Source organism: Mus musculus, chromosome 1 (genome assembly GCF_000001635.26).
Source record: "Mus musculus strain C57BL/6J chromosome 1, GRCm38.p6 C57BL/6J".
NCBI lineage: Eukaryota > Metazoa > Chordata > Mammalia > Rodentia > Muridae > Mus > Mus musculus.
This window is the reverse complement of record NC_000067.6, coordinates 52,248,657-52,266,116: the sequence shown is the minus strand read 5'-3', so window position 1 is coordinate 52,266,116 and position 17,460 is coordinate 52,248,657. Positions and strand designations below refer to the sequence as shown.

At 42.0% G+C, this 17,460-nt stretch overlaps 1 long non-coding RNA gene across 2 annotated transcripts; it reads left to right on the top strand.

Annotated features, from left to right (window-relative positions):
- The first annotated feature begins 7,965 nt into the window (after window positions 1–7,965).
- Window positions 7,966–16,797, top strand: Gm31867. Of its 2 annotated transcripts, none has more exons than XR_373399.1 (2): window positions 7,966–8,026; window positions 16,373–16,797. It is a non-coding gene; the product is annotated as a predicted gene, 31867 (long non-coding RNA). The 2 variants fall into 2 exon arrangements; XR_373398.1 differs by lacking the exon at window positions 7,966–8,026 and adding an exon at window positions 15,135–15,197.
- Window positions 16,798–17,460: the final 663 nt, after the last annotated feature.

Here is a 17,460-nt window from a genome sequence, read left to right as displayed (position 1 = left end):
CTGAATAGGCAAATTAAACCTCAGATCTGGCTTTCTGGGGAGTAGTGAGATTGCTCAGTCAGCAAAATGCTTGCCAAGAAGGCATGAGAAGCAGAGATTCCCCAGCTCCCATGTAAAAAGCCAGATATGCAAGAAGCTAAAGAGATCTGCAACCCTATCAGTGGAACAACATTATGAACTAACCAGTACCCCAGAGCTCTTGACTCTAGCTGCATATGCATCAAAAGATGGCCTAGTCGGCCATCACTCGAAAGAGAGGCCCATTGGACACACAAACTTTATATGCCCCAGTACAGGGGACCGCCAGGGCCAAAAAATGGGAATGGGTGGGTAGAGGAGGGGGGGAGGGGGGAGAACTTTTGGGATAGCATTGGAAATGTAATTGAGGAAAATATGTAATAAAAAAAAGCCAGATATGACACTGGACACCTGTAATCCCTGCGCTGGGGAAACACAGGACAATCTCACTGGCCAGCTTGTGTAGCTGAACTGGTGAACTCTAGGCTCAATGACAGACTCTGTCTCAAAAAATAAGACAGAGAATGATAGAAGATACCCAAGATCATACTCAAGTAGTTATATGTATACAGGCACACATACTTGTGCACCTGTGCATACAAACACATATACACATGCACACCTACACACAAAGGTAATCTCTCTCTCTCTCTCTCTCTCTCTCTCTCTCTCTCTCTCTCTCTGTGTGTGTGTGTGTGTGTGTGTGTGTGTGTGTGTGTCAGGAAGGATACTATACTGAGCATCTTGCTTTATCACTTCTACCTTATTCCCTCAAGACAAGGTTTGCCACCGAACCTGAAGCCAAGCTGGTAACAAGTAAGCCCCAGTGATCCTGGTATGCCTGCCTGCCATGGCGCTGGGGTCACAGTCACAAGAGCAGCCGTGCCCAACTCTTCTTTTGTAAATGAGTGCTAGGGATTTGAACTCAGATCCTAGCACATGTGCATCTCCCTAGCATTGAAAGATGCCTCTTTAAAGAAAATCTCAGAGACTAATCCTGGTACCTCAGAGACTGAACCAGGAAAACTGCCATGAATTGTAAGCCAGATTGGGCTGCACGGTGAGTTTCCAACTGTCCTGGTGCTTAGTGCTTAGTGTTTAGTGTTTAGTGCTTAGTGCTTAGTGTTTAGTGTTTAGTGTTTAGTGTTTAGTGTTTAGTGTTTAGTGTTTAGTGTTTAGTGTTTAGTGTTTAGTGTTTAGTGTTTAGTGTTTAGTGTTTAGTGTTTAGTGTGTGTGCTCCTAGTCCCAGAACCAAAGAAAACAAAATCTTCCTACTATCTCTACTAAACGCATTCTTAGAACTTAGGGGTTGGGAAATAAGAGAGAATTTTTTTCATGTTATGAACGTATAGTGAGTTTTTGAGATTCACCTTTTATTTTTAGTTAAAACACACACCAAAAAATTGTAATTACTTTGTGTCACTTTGTAATCATATATTTAAGGAGTTGAAAATAAACCCATACAAAGCACATTTTGTTACATTGCTGGGAAGGATCAATTATCCCTTCTCCTCCTCATTCTCAACCCAGAAGGAGCTCAAAGCATCTCATCTCATAATAGGATAAAATATGATGGTGTGTCATAAACATGTCCCGTTGGCAAAGGCTGGGATCCAAATGTTTTTTTTGTAAGGTATCCAATCTTGATTTTTCAGAGTCCAGGAATCCTGCCAGCTCCTAGGAATTCGAGCAAATTTAAATGGAGAAAATCTCAGTCTTTCTGGAATTCAAATCACTTTAGAAATTCAAAATATGGGCTCAGCGGTTAAGAGCACTGACTGCTCTTCCAGAGGTCCTGAGTTCAATTCCCAGCAACCACATGGTGGCTCACATGTGTAATGGGATCAGATGCCCTCTTCTGGTATCTCTGAAGACAGTGAGATTGTAATCATATATATTAGAGAAAGTAATAAATCTTTTTAAAAATTCAAAATACACATTAAAAACCTATCAGTAAGCCATCAGAACAAGGTGCTGGGTGCAGTGACAGAGTGACCTTACATTCCTGGACAGCCTGGGCTGCAGAGAAAACCCCATTGTGGGGAATGGACTCAGGAAAGATAAAAATGAGACAGGTGAATTGATGCAAAATTTGGTTATTTCTCTTGGGGTTCTCTTTCTCCTCCTTTGCACAGTCAAGGACAGAGAAGCCTACCTTGTGGAGAATCTCTTTAGCTTGCCTTGAGGAAATCTGCTTTACTTAGAACTACTTCTCAAGGGATCTCTCCCAAAGAGTGAGAAAAATTTTTAAAAAAAATACACTTTGAGCAATTTACATTTGACTCATTTTCCTGGTAAAACTGAAACAAGGCTGGACCTCTGGATGATGGAGTCTTGATGTTGGCCTCTTAATTCCTGTTGTTGTTAAATAATTCTTTCATGCTTTCATTCTCTTGCTCTCAAGCAATATTGCTAGTGAAAGAGTATAGACATGGCATGAGCAGACCTGGTTTCGCTCCTATTGTTTCTCTTGTACCTCAGAGCCACCCTATCAGTGAATTTTTTTTTCACGTATAAAATCCACTTAAGTATGTCCACCTCTGTCCCCTTTTATCCCTGACACTTGTCCATCTCACCAACCCTTCTCACTTGGAGCTTCAGCCATAGTCTGCCCCACCTTAACTTCCTACCATCTTTCATGGGATCTCCTGGTGACACTCTCAGATTGTGACGCCCCTGCTAAGAGTCCTCTGGAAGCTTCCCACTGGGCTCCTCCCTGAGGTCTCTTCCTCTCTCCCTTGCTCTTCATGCTTTTCCCATGTCACCTCATTTCTGACTCTGAGCTACACCAGCTGTGGTGACTGTCTCCCCGCTTACGTCCTCGTGTGCGGTCTACCCTTCCTGTTACCCTACTCTCACTTTATGTGCTCCCCACTCATAACTTTTTCTTGCTGTTCAGGTTGTTTTGCCTCAGGTGCCTGTGGCCACTCATGCTTCACTTTGCTCAGAAGACTCCTTGTTTGTGTCTTGGTGTGCCAATCAAGGCTCCTGCCTCTGGATAGCTCAAGTTCTGAGCGAAGGGGCTCATTTTGACTTGTTCCTACAGCACCTACAATGCACTGTCACTCTGTAGAAGTTGGAAAATCAATTAGTCTGTGAATAAATTAAAACTCAATTTGTCCCTGTTTCCCAGATTGAGCATCTATCAGTTTGACCCCCCCAACTGAAGGGCATGGTGGTTGTCACTGCTCACCCTGTCTACTGACTGAAGGGTAGGAAGACAAGCATTTTACAGACTGGACCTGGTATATTGAGCCCTAGTTTTCAGACCCAGACCCCACATAAATTTCCTAACCAACCATTTCCTTATAATTTATTACTTTTGAATCTCTGAAGGAATTGAAGTAAAACTACAGGGTGTTGTGGTTATTATTATCCTAAAGGTATTATTTGCTACACCCCCTAGTTGTCTTTAAATATCTATTAGGGGTTTCTCTCTCACTTAAGACCATATTGTTCTCAAATAAAAGACATAAAAACCTTTAGTTTTATACTAAACTTAAAATAATAATAATAATTATATATATATATATATACATATATATATATAATAAACTTAAAATCACTAGAGCTAGGCAGATGTCAACCCTCTATGCTATTTTGTCTACTTCCTGTGGTGATCCCTAAGATATCACTTGCCATGTTCTGCCCGAGCTGCTCCTACTCCAACAGGCCAGCCCTCATGGCAACTTCTTCCTTCTTCTCCCTCCTCCTGGTCTCTGCCTCAGACCCCAAGGCAGGGAACCTTTGCTCTACCCTGTCTCTTCTGCTCAGCTCAGGCTGTAGGCATCTTTACTAACCATTCAGGGATAACTGGTGTGGAAAGGTTTGCACAACAGATGTTGGTGTATGTGAGAATTCGCTTGTCTTAGAGCAACCAGGTCTTGGGATACAGTTTTTAGCATTTAAATACATAGCCGTACTAGACCAACTCCCTACAACAGGGTGCACTCACATGCTTCACCAAGACTCGGCAACTAGCAACATTTCGTCATGTTTTCTGTTTTTCACCCCCACCCTCCACCCCCAGTTGTCTAAGCCAGTTATCATAATGATGATTATAGTGACTGTCTGTTTCTATCATTTCTTCCCTGCTGGTCAACTGGCTTTATTCACAACTACAACTTTTAGTTGTCATAATGAACATTTAAATTTACATCATGAGTACACAGTACCCAATTAGAATCATGTAGGGGTTGTAAGGTTTACCTCCATAAAATAAAATGAAATTCTCAGATATAGTTATAGTCTTTCTCCTTTGAGTATAAAGGTGTCCCTATAGAGTTGTTATTGTTATTATCATAATTCTGTTCAGTCCACAGATGTTTGAAGCTACTTTGTTATTTATGATATAAACACTCAAAGTAACAAATCTATCATGCATGTTTAAGGAAGAAAAGCTATTTTGCAATTTTGAAAAGTTTATGTCAAATTTACATACACTTTCCAATGGTCCCAGGTTGGAAACTCAGACATAGCCTTTTACTGTTGCCACCATCAAATGAGGTATTAAAGGTCTCTGTCCACTGATGTAGGCCTGATAGTACCAAGAGTCCATGTGTGATTTCATTAGTTACAGAATATTATCTACATTTTCTCTGAGGGTGTTTGTTTGTTTTGTTTTTTGTTTTTGTTTGTTTTTTGTTTTGTTGTTGTTGTTGTTTTGAGACAGGGTTTCTCTGTATAGCCCTAGCTGTCCTGGAACTCACTGTGTAGACCAGGCTGGCCTCGAACTCAGAAATCTGCCTGCCTCTGCCTCCTGAGCACTGGGATTAAATGTGAGCACCACCACGCCCGGCTATCTCTGAGGGTTTTAACTGCCTGATTTTTGCACAGGTTAGGACTTGAACTAATTTTGTGAGGAAGTTCTTCATCAAAGGAGTCTCAATGAGCTAACCTTGAGTTTAAAGTTCTCCACAATAATAAGAGAACAGTGCAGAAATGTCTTTTTGTTCCTTACAATTTTCAACTCCTAGGCCTGACTAAGCTCACTATGCCAACAGAGTGACTCTTCTCATGATTTCAGTACAGGATGACCGCTAATCAAACCTTACAAACTTAGATTGCTTAAATAGTGATAGCAACATGTACTTCCAAAATGTTTTTAGTCATCTATCCAGCTTGAGTGGCATTTAAGCCAGCTAGTGACTGGGAGCTGGGAAGGCTGGCATGAAACCATCAGCTACTCCGCCCCCCAACCCCCATTGGTTTCCTCTGGTTCTAGTATCGCTCTACAAGAGCAGGTGGAATGAGGGTGAGAATGTAGGAAGTGAGTTAAAAAAAAAAAGGATGAGCTGGAAAGGGATGATAGCTAGGAGAAAACAGAGTCTCAAAAACATTAGGAAAAACAGATATGGCATTGGGACCAAAAATGAAAAGACTCAGGCCAGGAATAGGGTAGGGCTGCCAGGTCAGTTACTTAGTCAAAGCACCACAGCACCATAAGAGCAGCCAGGAGGGATAACACCAGAGCCAGTTTTCCTTGTCTATCTGATGCTCTGGTAGAGAGGCTTTGTCAATACCTATAAACAACTCCATTTGCCAACTTGCAGAAGCATATGGCATAGTGTTTCTGAGTTTGATTCCTGGTATCCATATGGTTCCACAAGCTGTCCTTTGACTTACACACACGCACATACATGCCATAGCCCATGTGCATGCACACTCACACACACACATACATACACCCACCCTAGCCCACACACCAATAAATAAATGTTGTTCAAATAATTTACAAAGAGTGCATTTTCAAGACTTCCACGGTGTGTGAACTGTGATTGAAAATAAGATATAGCAATAGGCTTTAACATGGAACTTCCTCTACTTTAACATGTCAAATGAACAAAACACTCAGTTTTGGTCACTTTTATATTACACTTCTTAAGAATTGTCTTGTCACAGATACAGTAGCATAAGTTTGTAATCCTGCATTCTGGAAGAAGAGTCAAAAGGATCACTACAAACTCAAGACCAGAGTGGTCTATCTAGTGAGCTGCAGGCCAGCTGGGGCAACATAGTACGAGATTCTGCCTCAAAAGGCGAACAAACAAATAAAGAATTATTGGTCATATGGTGGCACATACCTGTAACTTCATCCCTTAGAAGGTTAAAGCAAAAGATTATGAGTTCAAGGCCAGACTAGACTACATAGTAAAGCCTCATTCTAAAAATCTAGGGACTGTGGTAACACATGCAGAATCCTGTATTTGGTTCTCAGAACCACACATACACACAGAACGTTACATTAAATAAGGAAAAGCATCGAGTTTCAGTGTAATCACCAGACACTTACTGCCTGGATAAACTCAATTTCATTTACTTTCTTTCACGCCTTAAAATATGTGGTTTCTCATAAATTAAGAGCACCTCCACCTAATCTCTTCAATCTTGTGCTGAAGTAGAGTTTAAAGTCCACTTTATTTTTACCCAGGCCCAGTTTCACCTGAAACAGCTGGAAGCATTCCTCTTGAGAAAAGAAAGCAACTTGTGTGCTCATGTTCATAAAAGTTGTACTGTAAACCTAAAACACAAAACAAACCATTGTGTGGTCCTACGATGGGACGTGGAACCTGATAGCTTTTGGAAAACTGACCTTCGACACAGCAGTGGCTGTCAAAACTTAGCACTCATTGTATAAAGCACTGTGGAGACACACAGATAGAAATGGCAGTGTTGCCTCGAAAGGTGCTATAATTGTTTTGACATTTCATTTGGAGAGCATATGGCAGTGGAAATGCAGGATTAAGGTGGCTAGAACGGGGTAGCTCCTCTCTCCTCCTTTCTTATCTCTTTTTGGTACCCAGTCCTTATTCCAGTTTCTCCTTTTTCAATGCTCAGATTACAACTGATTACTTATAATCTATCTCCTGTAAGATGAGATAATTTAATAAATTAACTCATGTTGTGGCTTGTATTGTTTTTACAATTGTGTGCAACATGTTATATTTTAAATGTCTTTTAGAGACAATATTTAATTTTTTGAACTCTCTCTGAACCCCTTCTTCCTCCAGAAAGTTTTTCTTCTGTCTTCATGTACAGACAATATTTTATAAGTCTGAGTAATCTAATAATGGGGGTTTCCATACGCACCACGGGACTTCGGGTGTCCTTAAACTACATCATTTGAAGGACGGCCAGCAGTGCCTCCCTTTCTTGAGGTCTGAGAAAAAGCAAAAAGGATAAGCATGTCATGGCCTAAAGGAGACCCTCAGATATGCCTGTGACCTGCAGAGGAAGGCAGGCCTGCTGTACCTCTGTAAGATCTGCTTCAAGCACACCTGCCAGATTTCCACAAGTGTTTGTGAGGCGAACATACGTTTCTTAAAGGAGATGTGACTGATGTTAGATCTGGACCATTATTCATAATGCCATTAGACATGGCAGGAAATTTTAGCCTCTCTTGTTTTATCCCATTGAACTCTAAAGGTGTCTTCCTTCCCCCACTGCTGCCTGCCAGTCACTGTGGCAACCAACATGCTTTCCACACATTGCCAAATGTGTCTAACAGCCCTAATGAGAGCTATTAGCTGTTTTTTTTTTTTTCCTAGAGGTTGGACCCAGGACCTTGCCCATGCTAGACAGATGTAATACCATTGAGCCACACCCTCAGCTACTAAAAGGGATTTTTAAAAGTCTTTTTAAAGATTATTTTATATATACGAATGTTTTGCTTGCTATAGATCCCCTAAGACTGAAATTGCGGATGAGTGTGAGCTGCCATGTGGGTAGGTGGGAGCAAAACCCCTGTCTTCTGCAAGAGCAGCAAGTTCTCTGAACTATGAACTCATCTCTGTAGCTCCTAGATGATTTAGGGCATTAGGAACTTCTCTACAGAAAACACAATAAAGTCCTGTTTCAAAGAGGCTACGTGACTATGGACCTCATATCTTGGCTCTGCAATATATTACACGTGTGGGAAAAGGCAGAGAGGAACTTTCCCCGTCAATACTCTCAACTTAATTCCAGTGCACGAGTTCCCCATGAGTCAGGAATCCAGACTACAACAAAGGTAAGTTTTCCTGAGTGGAGCCTGTGTTGGTGTGGCAGCTTAGTGAGGAGTGCGTTGGCAGTCTGACATCGATCGTTCTAATATTGTGACAGCAGCCTTTGGAGGTACTGTTCCATTTGAGAGTAGCACAACGTCTTCAAATTCAAGTTAGAGATGCAGTCTGTCTCGTGATCAAACATCATTTTCTAAGAATCACACGTAAGGAAGAATTGGGATGGAAGCACTCTGCTACTTCATAGTAAACATTAAAATAGGGGTGGGGACATAGCTCAGTTGGTAGCATGCCAACACTTGCATAGCATGCCAAAGCACAGGTTAAACCACCAGCATTGAATAAACCAAGCATGGTGGTGCATGTCTGTGCAAGCAATGAGAGGCAGAGAAAAGGGGATGGCAAGTTCAATGTCATCACCAGTTCGAGGCCAACACAGGATGTGTGAGACCCTGTCTCAAAATTAAAGCAATTAGATTATTTTCAGATCAGACCCTGTCTCCTTAGCAACAACAAATTCTCTTTAAAAACCCACTAAAAGATTTGAAATACATGCAGTAAGAGAGCAGAATGGGAGGAGCAACTGGAGGGAGAAAGAAGGCCAGCTAGGGAAGCTGATTTGATTATGGACGGGAGTGGATGAGAGCATAACAACATGTGAGTACCCATTACTTTGTGTGTTAACCTAAAATAATTAATAACAAAAAACAGAAAATTAAAAAAAATCATTTTAACCTAGACATTTTACACACAAGAAATTATTATTTGACATGATTTTTGGTGAGTCAATTTCTATTAATTTTTCATGATCTTGGGATTAAATATTTTTAAGACATCGATCGATCTTTCTAATATTGTGACAGCAGCCTTTGGAGACATAATAAGAATAAGAACGACTACATACTGTCATTAGCAAAATACACGGTGTGCTCATGGTGACTAAATCAAAGTTTCAGGGGCCATAAAGAGATTTACAGGGGGGAGTAAAGTCCTTTTGTTTGCTTTAGATAAGATACATGCACAGGAGGCTCAGAAGCACTCAAGGTGCTGTTTTATTAAGTAGTGTTCAAAGAGCATGATTTACAAGAAATTTGCACAGAAAAGAATTTCTAAAACAATTAAGAAGTATAACCCAGGAGCAGGGTGTGTAGCAGCTAATTGTAGAGTACTTGCCTAGCATGCAAGCGACCCTATGCCCAACCACATAACCAGATGTGGTGTTAGTAATCTGCTCTTGGGAGGTAAAGGTGGAGCATCAGAAATTCAATGTCATACTAAGCTGTAAAGCAGGCTCAAGGACAGCCTGCAAGGCAAGAGACCCTGGGGAGAGAGGCGGTGGGCGACAAGGAGAGGAAGAGAGATTGTGCAAGATATGAGGGAATGGACGGCAGAAGGGTGTGGATTTTGAGAGTACATACTTTAATAATATTAGCTATGTATTCCCAAAGTAAGGATGAAGACACACACATTAAATACTGATTATTGGGTATATAATGTTACAGATCACTGCACCAGAGGTGGCTAAATTGCTAGTTACATAAAAATGCAAGTCAATTCTATTTCTTCCCTAGTGACCTATGGTCTAACCAGCAGCCAGTGTGGGAAATGAAACCCAGCACACAGGAGTTCCTGGGTGCATAGGCTGTCTCTGTACCGTGTTTCAGAGGTTGTCAGAAGAAATCCAGATAAATGAAAGGAATCCACTCCTTTTTAGTGGAGCAGCTATAAGCGTTAGTCACTGTCCCTCTGAACCATGCTCATTCTGATAAGCTCTGAGTGCTAGCAATAAAAGCCATCAACATTCGTTTACACATGCACCATTCACATGTGAAGGCTATTGTGTCGTGTAATTATTAAAATCAACCTTATGGCATAAGCTTTATTATCAACATTTTAAGTAAAGGGACTGAGTCTTAAGGAGTTGAAGTTTGTTCAAGACAATGTAGAACCAAAGTGAAAATCCAGGCTCCTGAGACCTGAACCTGTGCACTGAGAGCCTATTTGAATGAACCATTGTTCTAGGAGGTAGGGTAAGACCCTCCAGAAGATAAGACTTTGGTCTCCACAGAAAGAGACGAGGTCTCAAATAGCCAAGATTGACTTTGAACTCTTGATCCTCATGTCCCCACTTCCCAAGAGCTGGTAAAATGGGTGTGGGCTCCACAGCTGGATTCATTCATGTTTAAGTGGACCACAACAGAAGCAATAACAAGGCAATGCATAAAAAGGTCAAGAAGAGGCAAGAACACTGACCAAAATTTAGAGGATGCTATGCTAGGATCTAGTAAGACAAAGACAGGGTTTATGTACTGAGTGCTTGGATTCCCAAGGCAGGAGAATCACACAAGACCAATAGAACCACCCAACTGGGTGTCAAACAATTGTGTCCCCAGGTCAACATGTCATCAGGCTACTCTGCACTGCTCAGAAGTACTCAGAAGTGGTGATGGGGGCAGCAAGAGTGCTTTCCTTGAATGCCCCAGTGCAAGTCTTGTGGAATGTATGTGCTTCCACATACAACCAGCCATAACTCAGAAAATAGCTTCCTCTTACTCCTGAGAGCCACAGAGGAATTTGTTAGAGTCCCTCTTGCCAAAGACACACTTGGCTAGCTAGCTACAGCTTCTCCAAAGATCACACTGCCACCACTATAAAGGTAAGCCTGTTAACAGTCCAGTGCCCAAGTCAAGAGGCCCACTCCATCTCACAGGCTTCTAGGTGGGGACAGCCTTCCTCTGCCGGCAGCTTGACTTAGACCTCACGGCCACCACCCAGTCTTACTAGAGTTTTCTCTCCTCTCTGTCATCTTGGCTCAGGAAACTTCTCCAAGCCGTAAGACACATCAGTTCTCTGTGTACTGTCCCCATTTAAACACCTCCAAGGAGAAAAACAACCTTTCTCTACCATTGGAATGTAAGAAAACACAATTATTCTTCTTGACAGAAGTCTGGACCCAACTTACTCAATCAATAGCTTCTATCGTCTAACCCGAATAATGTCTTGTTTAGGTTAATGGTACAGTTTCACGATTGTCCCTAATTAAAATGAATCATTTTGATGGATCCAACTCTCCACCCCCCAAAAAAAACCATAAAGCAGTAACATTCAAAATAAATAACTCCTTTTTTGTACTGACCCAAAATAGAGAAAACAGGTTTTAAATTCAAACTTGACTGAAACACCCTCTTTCATTTAGTTAAAGAAATCCAGGATTGCCGTTTTAAGTTTGGTGGCTGAAATAAGCTGGGGCAGAAACAGAGTTAGAATCTAGGGGTTTTTTGACCGCCAGTCTGAAGTCTTTTCTCTGAGAAACCAGGGAAGAGGAGCCTGAGATAGGTGTAGTCTAATCTCTTCCCTGCAGGAGAATGAAGAATGGATGTCTCTGTACTGCCTTGGTTAGCTTTCGGTCATTTTCTAGGTATGTGTCATTTCTGACTCTTGCACTTTCAACACAGCCTACTCTTATACACTGAGCCCAGTGGCTCTGTGGTTTTCTGGAATGCTCACCAAAGAGCCTCTTTCCAAGGGAGAGTTTCACAGGCTACATAAAACTCATACAGTCTCGTTTTAAAAGCTGCCTGTCTGTTTTGCTCAAAATGCTTAAATCACTACCAAGACTTGTTTTATTGTAGCTTAGATTATACCTGAATTCCCTTCATTTTATTTCCTTGCTAAATTCCTATGCTCTGAGTAATTTTTCCTCCTCCATGTTTGCATCATTGAATGAGTTATCATATGCTCCTTATAACCTAGAGTTATTTACACATGCTTCCTAATAAATCAGTTTTCTGCATGTTTTTACCAAGTGATCAAGCCTTTTCCCTTGGTGTAGCTGCCTAGATATAGTGCCAAAGGCCTGGGTTAGCATCTCTCCAATATCAAATGCCCTGTGAACATTCTGCTCATTTCCCTCTCTCTATCTCAAGGAGGGGCTCCTCTCCTCATTCTCACCAGGAAACAGAGCCCTACCTATACCTTTGTCAGTTCCAGTAATGCTCTTGGCTGCTGTGAACATACTGTGCGAAAAAGAATAGTAGTGTATGGTAGCACACTCGTCTTAAATGCCTGAAAGCACACCCTGCCACTCCCAAGGCACAGAAAATCTCTCCTCCTTCCCTGGTAAAGACAGAGGAAGACCATCTACCTACCTTCGCTGCCTGATGGCTGTTAGAATGCAGGACCTCCTAAGTGTAAATTAGGACCTGAACATGGCCGGCCCTCCATGGTCACTGAACTCCACATCTGTAGATGCAAGTAACTGGGAAGCAAAAGTATGCAAAACAGAAAATTTGCATTAGTATTCATCGTCCTTATATGTACCTCCTGAATATTAGCTCTTAAACAAGAGAGTAACGATATAGCACTTATATTTTATTGGATCTAAGTTAAAAAGCAAAGAGGACACGTGCACAGCCACAGCCTTGAATGTGTAAGAACCAGCCGAGGGGCTAGGGATGCAGCTCCTTTGCTAGCGTGCTTACCCAGCCTGGAAGGAGCTCTGGGTTTCACCCCTAGCACTGTGTAAATTGAGCCTGGTAATGTGCCCTGTAATCCTAGCACAGAGGTGGGGGAGGAGGAGGATCAGAACAAGAGCATCCTCTGCCCTATATCAAGTTGGAGTTAAGTCTAGAATATATGAGACTGTCTGAAGAAGGACCCCTGAGAGCCTGAGAACGAGAGTCCCCTCTCACCTCGTTTCCAGGACCTTAGAAGTCTACAAGCCTGGGGTAAAGCCAAAGCATTGGTCAGAGCTTCATAGGTGGATCTGAGGCAGATTGATTGCAGAACGTGTGTTTGAGAAGTATGGGTCAGGATGTTACATTATGGATTGCCCTTTTAAACAAGGCCCGGGGGATGAGGGCCTGAGTTCACATCCTCCACCATGCATGTAAACAGGCAGGAGGGGGTGCACAGTAGCATGTGCTTACAACCACAGCAGAAGGAGGAGGAGAAAGAAGAATCCAGAAGAGTCCAGTTTAGCCAATCAGTGAGCTCCAAGTTCAATGAGCAACTGTCTCAGATTTAAAGGTAGAAAGAGAGAGAGTGATAGAGGAAGACAACGGATACTAACAACCTCCCCACACACCCATACAACCTACACATACGCACCCATATACATGCACACTCTAAAGACAAAAGCAGAGGACTATATGTCATGTCTTTTCCTTCCCACATGAGTGTTTTGTGATTCTGCACTTGTTCAGCTTCTATGTAGAACATATTGGTCCATGGGATTCAGAAGAGTCTCTCCCTGTAGAAGCTGTGGGCCCTGAACCTTCAATGTCTTTCTGGAGTTACTTGTTCCTAACAATGGAAAACTCGAGTGCCCCTCCCTTCTCAGTTCAGTTTGTTTGGTTTCAGAAGATTAGGATTAAAATGAGCACTTTCTATAAATAGGAAACAGGAGGAATGTGCCCAGAGAAGCAAGGTGAGCCTCAGACTGAGGCGGGATTTGGAATCTCAGGGCAGGGCAGGGCAGGGCTTGTTTACCTGTGTAGCTGACAGGGTCTTGTGTGCTGCAATTGCTCAGGAAACAAGGCCACCTCTATGTAAAGTCCCACTTCTCAGGTAAAGGTTCTAAAGAGAAGTGATCAAGCCCAAACTCTTTAATGATAGAACTGGAGATAGTCAGAGATGGTGTCTTAAATCCACGGGATTATATCAAAGATTCCTGTAAAACTTTCCAGAAAGCAGTTATTGTTTGTTTGAGACAGTGTCTTGCTATGTAGTCCAGGCTAGTCTCATAGTCTTCCTGCCTCAGCCCTGGAATCCCGGGCTGGGATTATACAAGCATACAAATACATCCCACAGAAACAGAGAAAGGGAAATGTTGCTGTTGAAAGTTGGGGTCAGGAGGAGCAGGGGAAAGAGTACAGATGAACCATGGAGTATAAGTACAGGTACTTTGCACTATAAATGTTCTTATCAGGTTTATCTTATTTCCTAGGCAAGATAAACAATAGATGCTGGAAAAAAATAAAAAAAGATCATCTGATTACTGGATACCTCCTATAGGTACCCAGAGTTTTTAAATAAGCATTAGCCAAAAGCCTAACAAAGCAGAGGCTTTCTCATACTTCAGAGGGGAGCCCCTAGGAACCCAGCAGCAGACTCAGGACATTGAAGCTGTTACATTGCAACTATATGTAGTATGTTTTGGACCTGAAACATCTGCCAGGTCAAGCGCTAAAAGTGTATTGCCTGATGGCATTATTGAGGTGTAAATATAGGTCCCTAGGGAGTGTGCCCTGGTCTTCTGTCCCTCCTCCCCTCCTCTCCACCTTTGCTTTCTGGTCCTCATGAGCTACAGGTTTCCTCAGTCCCAAGGTACTGTCATATCATAGTCATAAAAGCAACCCTGTCAGCACAGATTGGAGCTTCTGAATCCAGGAGCCAATAGAAATGTAGCCTCTTTTAATTTTTTTTTATCTCAAGTATTATGTTACCATAACAGAAAATGAATGCAATATATCCCCCCCCCCCTCATTCTGCGGGTAAAACATGGGACTTTGCACATGTTAGGCAAGTAAGTTACACTGCTAGGCAACTGTCATCTTGCTGCTCAGCTGTTCAAACACATATGACACTCTCTCCTCACTCCAGGCTCTTTGATGTAAGCCGTTTCCTTCTCTTTTGCTTCTGGAAACTGGCTTAAGAAAAACATTCAAGCTTTGCCATCAGATTGGCTGGGGCAATGTTCCCCAATGGCCTCCTGTAGGGTAGAATTTGATTGGTCAGTGCATTTTTATTTTGTTTTGTGTTTTGCTTTTTGAGACAGAATTTCACGCTGTAGCCTAGACTGGCTACATACTCATAGCCCGGAACTCCTGTTCCAGACTCTGGAATTGCAGGCATGAGCAACCATGCCGAGCATGGTCATTAACTTATGAGTTTCAGCAACAAACCAATCCTGATGCCTTCTGTAACCCAGACTGAAGCATCAACCACTTAAAAACCTTACAGCTCAGCAGGGAGGAACAACCACTCAAGATTATTCATCCACTTGAGAGGAATGAGCAGGGTGCGACAAGAGGAGTTGACATTTAAGCCGAAGAGTGATTAAGGTTTGGCCAGAAGCAAAAAAGGAAAGATGAGTTTCAAGCAGAAAAAAAAAAAAAAAGGTGTGTGTACACACACTGACAGCTCCACAAATGAGTGTTCAGAAGGGCCTGCAAGGTGGTAAGTGCACTAAATGGTAGGTTAGGAGCTGTTTGTATACAGCATTTTACATACGTTTTATAAGTATTAAATTGTTCATATCAAAGATAGGACAGGCTTTATGTTTGTGACAGAAGACAATCCCTAGATATCTCTCCTTGGGACTCAGGGAGACATGAGCTGGATCTGCCATAGTTTGAAGATCTGAAAGAAGACAGACCTATTTGAAGCACAGAATTTGAGTGGGAGGTCAGCTGAAGCTGTGGCCAGAATTCAGAACTAGAAAGACCTTGAAGTAAATATTATGGACTTTTAATTTTACCCTAAGAGCCATGGCAAGCCACTGGGAGCTGTTAGTTGGAGGGTAACAGGAACCTAGCTATGTTTGAGAAGGATCATTTTGGCTCGTGTTAGGAAGGACATGGAATGCAATGGACCAGAAGTTAGCATCTGTTGAGTTTCTGTGTGTACCTGTCTCAAAACAATATGCTGTATGTGCTCTATTTATTTCTCAGAACAGCTTAGTGATGTGTCTACTATGCTTTTCACTTACAAACAAGAAAAATAAGGTCCTTTGAGACGATATAAATTTTCCTTGAGTTCAAAAACATGTAAGGCAACATGTGTCCTTCCTTCTGTTGCTGTGCACGGAGTGCACGGGGTACTGAATACACTTAATAAGAGCTTCCCAGTTGGTTTTGCATTTCTGCAGGTAAGGCATGGCATATCAGGTTGCAATGAGCCAGGAAGAGTTAACGTGTGTTTCTACAGCAAGAGTGGTCATGATCGTGTTTCTTATCCGAGAGGTACCAGATATAGCCTCTTGTATGATTAAAACTATTCTGGGGTTCCATTCCTAAGACCTTTAAAATATTTTTAAAATCAATGTCAAATGTGCAAAAGACCTATTTTCATCATTCTGGCAGATTGTTTTCCAGGAAGTGGTTGCTAGGAGTGAAATAATTGTATTATTTAGAGAGAATGGGAACTCAGATAACCTTAAAAAGGCACACACACACACACACACACACACAGAGAGAGAGAGAGAGAGAGAGAGAGAGAGAGAGAGAGGGAAAGAGGGAGAGAGAGAGAGAGCCATATAGCAATAGGCTTGAAACCCAGTGTCAAAAATATTTGACACTATTGCTGCCAGTGCACCTGCTTTCTTTTTGCCTGACGTTGTCTCTTTTCTCTAGTGACTCTTTGGAACCACACGTCAAGGTAATCACCACACACCTGTACTGGAGACTGCTGGAGGAGTCTGACCACAAGGGCTCTTCAGAGACAACAGCTACTGCTACCAATAGTGGGCATTTGCACCTTCCCTGGCCTCAGTCCCTTGCCACAAGTATGAGTGCCAGCCCCCTGCATTGACGTGACTATAGTCAGAAACACTTGCCTTTATATTCTAGAAACATTCATCACAGGAAGAAAACCACTGAGACTGATATTTTACCAGCCACAGAGTTACTGTCCCTGACAAGTGACAACCCCTAACCCTGAGGTTCTTGATAGCCCTGGGTCCTTTAGCTATGTATATCATTGCCCTTTCTCATACTATGCCCTAACATTTCTTTGATTATTAACCTAACACTATAAAGCCTTTATTGCTCTTGCAAAACTGTCTTATGCTATGCTGTTTATAGCTCCTGTCTAGTCAACTACATTTAAACATTTTTTTAACCATATTTGGTATTCCGAGTGTGTCACCTGCAATTTCCATGATATCTGTGGAGAGAATACAGATATGAGAATTTATTAGTATTTGTTTAACACTCTCCAGATGAAACCCACAACTCTATGCAACCAGTGTTCAGAGTCAAGCATTGGGATCTAGGAGGCACCTTGGAGGTCACATTGGCAAGTTAATATTTTATAGATGTGGGAACAGAGGCACTGACAGGCCAGGACATAGGCTCAGGTCAGCCAGATGGGTGGTCAATAGTCTCTTAAGTTCCAGTTCAAGAAGACGTTGAAAAAAAGACATATTATTAAACTTTTAAATAAAAAAGTCTATTCTTTCATTTGTTCGTTTGGTTGGTTGGTTTTGTTTTTGAGACAGGGTTTCACTGTGTAGTCCTGGCTGTCCTAAAACTCACTCTGTAGAACAGGCTGGCCTTGAACTCAGAAATTTGCTTTGTTCTGCCTCCCAAGTGCTGATATGAAAGGCATGCACAGTCACTGCCCATCTAATAAAAGTTTATTCTTTTTTTTTTTTTTTTTTTGGTTTTTCGAGACAGGGTTTCTCTGTAGCCCTGGCTGTCCTGGAACTCACTTTGTAGAC